We start from the raw sequence: 5,109 nt of genomic DNA, 5'->3' as shown, positions 1-5,109 counted from the left end.
TTACAAATCAGGCTGAAGAGAAATAGACAGTCGGTAAGATTGTTAAATTTTGAAACCGGTCCCTGTTTAAGAATGTTCCTTTTTCGGTGATTTTAAATGTCTTGCCCGCTTACGTTTTGGTATCACGCTATATTTCATGTTGAGAACAATTTAGGTCTTATTAGACACAAGATGTGATCTATTTCTAGCACATTGAATGTCCACGTTAGTGGTCAACGTCATATATATATATATATACTACACACACACACATACGCGCACACATACATATTAGCAACAGTGTCTACACGATAAACAATAACCTTGAAGATATATGACCGCCATCCAGGGATTGAAACCAAGTAAAAGGAAAGTAAAAGAATACTAAATTATGACATATTGGCCTAACGAAGTTTCTGTCTCATTACCAATTGATCAGTGTTACTAAAATTAGGTTGCTGGACAACTGAAGTAATAACGGAGTTAGATCAATTTCTCTGACCTAAGTTAGTACATTATGTTAACCCATCCTGAGATGCATTTCCAGATAAACTAGATCACTGCTGCCAATATCTCTTTATAGAGATATTCTGTAGTTCAACAAAGCAAACAAGCTGCCGAAATCAGTCATTGAGTTAAAGTCTTTATTTAGTATCTCGTATTATGCTTTTCTCCAATGCATTAGATATGTTTGACCTCTAATTAACAGTTAATTTTCATATAGCTGACATCTCAGTAATTAACCTCACCCCCTCATTTATTATTATTCTTATAATTTATATTTCCGATAGTTAAGAGACCATGGCGATGTGGATTACAGCGTCCTATATAGATAATTATAACAACAGTTACCATTATTTATGTAGGATACTGATACAGATATCTATTTCTAGCAGGCCAAATGACCGTGCAGGCCCGTATGCACGTCTCAATGATGGACGAAGTGGGAGATGGAGAGGAATGAGACAATGAGAGGAAGGCCGATCTAGATAGAAAAAGTCTAACGCCCTAGTCTTGCATTCTTTGGCTATTAGTCATTCGACTTTGACCATACTTTTAGCACAGTTTTAGAACAAAGATGATTATAGCTACTCCGTTATAAATTTTATTCTTTCAAAATTGGGACCACGGTCGAACTTTACTAACAAAGTCTCTCTACAGTTCACGATTTTCCTTTACTCATGGCAACTGCTCCTTATCGAGGTATGTATCGTCTGAGGGTTGATCAATGAATGTCCGAATAGGTCTTCCTCTACTGCGTCCCCCGTGATTTGGTTCCCACAATAATACCTGAATGCAGCTTTCTTGTTCTTTGATATAGGCATCATCCAAACTCTTTTAGCTCCAAATACAAACTGTTTATTACTTTCAGTCAGATGAAGCATGTGTTTAGAATGGGTACTTTTTGATTCTTTTCATTTTCCTTCCTTATATTTTTCATGGAACCTTCTTCGTTTTCAACGGTTTCAAAGATATGTGGAGCTCTTCAGCCTTTTTATGTGTTTCAGGTCACTACTGGCATCATGTAACCCAGTATAACAAGTTACATGGTCGGCTCGTCGGCGACTAAACCGGCAACCCCACCGAGCTTGTTTGGTGAGGAGGGTGCTTGTTGGACACCCTGCGAAAGCAAAAATAAAACCTGTCAAAGGGCGGAGGAACTCATGAGTAGTGTTACAACCTGGTGGCCATAATCCAAATCTACACAACCAACAATGCTGGGGTGAACCCAAAACAACAACACACCATGAAGTTTTTTTTTTTAAATATCATTAACAATTAAGCGTCAGCATGCACAAACAACCTACTTACAAACAAATATATAGGAACAAATAAATTAATGCTACAATAGACGTGCACTCAAAATATTTACAAAAGTAAAATATATACAGTTTAGTAATTTGGATTCAGAAATTTGGTTTCATAAACTTGATTTCATAAATTTGGATTCGTAAATTTGGTTTCATTGGATTCATAAATTTGGTCTCATTGGTTTCATAAATTTGGATTCATAAATTTTGTTTCATAAATTTGGTTTCATAAATTTGGTCTCATAAATATGGTTTTCGAAATTTGGACCTGAACATAAATAAATCTAATGTCAAACCAATCATTTAAACTAAAAGTTCATGACACGAAACGGCTGCCAGACTACATCAATGATTATAGTTAAAAAATAAACAGTCAAACAAATAATCTAGTTTGCTTTAAATTCACACAAACTGCTCTATATAAGTATGCTGAGTAACCATTAGACAAAATTTAAATGTTTAGTTGTCTAATACAAAAAAAATGGCTACATGAAAAATTAAAATCATACCTCCTCTGGCTTTTTATACAAATTTTTCAACATTTGTCTTAACAGAAGATAGCTAGCAAAATTACTACAGAACCTGCCACAAATGCAGGGTTCAAAATTCACATAAAAATATTACAGTAACATAACTTAAGAGATTTTTGTACTCACCCAGATGTGACACAGAAATTATTTAAGCAAAAGTTCTGGCGAATTCATGGAGCATAAAATAAATCCATAAATGCCTAACACAAAGTACAAAGTGCATAAACTAAACAGTCAATCATAGAGTCCAGAATCCAATTGAACAACCTTGTCTCACAGAAAAAACTTTAACTGTCACAAAAACTGAGTGTACAATTATCTCTGCTTATAAAGGTTTGCTTAGGTCTAGTCAATTTGTTATAGAGTTTCACAGTTTTGGCAATGGACTTCATCCTGACCTTACAGCGCAGCAATGCAAAACTGTTTGTTTACTTGTTTACCTGTAAATTTTATAATGCTGTGTAAGTAGCACTACCCAATAATAATATCATTTCATAATATACTCATAAAACAGGCATAATATTTAAGAAAACTTTAATTTCCTAACAGTAGTCAACGGCCGTCCAACAATCTGTGCATATGTACATATTGTTTATACTTTTTATTTATTCATTTTTATATTTCTAAATTTTAAATTTTATACATTTTTTATTTTAATACTCGTTAATATATTTCCTGTGGGTATACAGTAGTTCAACCTGGCAGACAACGACAAACTGTTGTATTGGTAGGAAAGGCATTGTGGCTGTGCAGATGTTAGTGTGTGTGTGTGTGTGTAGTTGTGTGATTGTATATGTATATTTGTATATGTGCATGTGTGTGTGATGTATGCAAATGAAAGCAAGATATATGCAGTGTATAATGTCATGAAAAATAGTCAATCTCTTAGACTAGAGTGACAAATGGTATTTTAATCTATGATCGGCCTTCATATATATGAGAGAAGCATTTGAGTGAGTTTTATATACAGACATAGAAATGTATGATATACACACACATACACACAAGCACATTCAAATAAGAACTCTATATATACTGCAAGGCTTAATTTAAGATTTAACCCTTCTTAACAGTAATTTTACGACTAATTAATTGATTTAGAAGATGTAATAACGATATATAATACATTTATGCTCGTTCTGTTGCATTTGTTTGATGATGATAAACATATACATAACACTGTATGCCTGTAATATAATAATCAGACTTTTCCTTCTTAACTGATGATCATATATGAAACATGTGAAACTTTACAATGTCAAAGTTTGAAGTTTCATACGAAAATTTATATTCACATCTGTACATGTAGAGTATATTATTTCCATACGTTCAACTGTTTAACTACATATATTCATTTACACACACAGGCGCATAGACAGATTCATATACATATTTTTTATAGATCCGTTCTGACGCTTAATTTTCAGGTTGTGTTTTCATATTTAGACATAACTCACTACGCTGAATATCGAATGATTCATTGATTCTTCTGTGACAAATGTAGATTCAGGCTTTACATTTCACAAGCATGTATATATATATATATATATATATATATATATATATATATATATATATATATATATATATATATATATATATATATATATATATATATATACAGAGATAGATAGATAGATATACATGTACATATACATGTATGTATAGGCGTAGGAGTGACTCTGTAGTAAGTAGCTCGCTTACTTGACTTCCTGTCTTGCGCATTGGTTACTTCCGGTAGACACGAAGAACAGAGTGGATGGATGTGTTTCAATTCCGTCCAATATTGAACTATTGAGAAGCCAGCCGAGGTAGGTGGAATTGTTTTTTTGAGCTAGGTTTAATTTATTGTGTTTCATTTGTTTCAGTAAATTCAGCCTAGCTCTGGGCAATTTCTTCTGCCACGGCCACTGTAGTTGTTTGTTCATATTTAGTGAGCAAATTGTGTTTCTCGTTCGTTGTTATTGGTGGGCGTGTTCGACTCACCATGACAGCGGACTGAGAATTTTTTGTGAAAAACTTTTTGTGTCGCACCTAATTGAGAGAACTGTTGTTTTTGTGGGTGTATCTCGCCTGCGAAAGACTTGCAAAGGAATTCTAACAATCTGTGAAGGATTTCTCTGTGTTCCTGTTGCTGTGACAGTGGATTGCCTTGTTGGAATATGTTATTGGAGTACGTGTGGGCTAGGATTGCAGTGTGGCCGGAGTTGTGTTGCTGTGTCTTGAACAGTTTTCCTTCCTTCCTTTTCTCTGCTTTGTCTTTCTGTTCCTTTTGTATTTATTTATTTATTTATTTACTGTGAACTTTTTTGTTGAACTTTTCGTTGGATTTTTGTGAAACATTTTGAACTTTTTTTGAAGGCATGGCAAAAAAGAATAACACTGTCTTGGAGTGGGAACTGTGCCCACCCAAGCAGTGGTTGAAAGAAATGGAGAAGAGGACAGTGGTCATGCGAACCTATTGTAGGTCACGCAATGCGATTACCCTCTTCAACAAAGAGGTTATTGAAAGAGAGTTGGCAATTTGTTTGCCAGCAAAGAAATTTTTCATCTCCAGAGGGGTCAAGTACGCAACGGTGTGGTTGTTGTTCGACTCTCCTGAGGAAGCTGCTAATACGGCCAGTCAGACTCTGCAGGGGGTGGAAATTTTGTTCCTCCCCTCTTACTGCGGAAGGAGAACAATTAGAGCCTGGGTTCATGGACTACCCCCCGGTTACACGGCCGAGTGGATCGCTGATGCCATCCGGCAGGGCTTGGGGGACAGTGGACCCAGGCTCCTTAATGTGCAC

Source organism: Octopus bimaculoides, chromosome 13 (assembly GCF_001194135.2).
Source record: "Octopus bimaculoides isolate UCB-OBI-ISO-001 chromosome 13, ASM119413v2, whole genome shotgun sequence".
NCBI classification, from domain to species: Eukaryota; Metazoa; Mollusca; class Cephalopoda; order Octopoda; family Octopodidae; genus Octopus; species Octopus bimaculoides.
The sequence above is the reverse complement of the archived record's forward strand: the minus strand, read 5'-3'. Positions refer to the sequence as shown.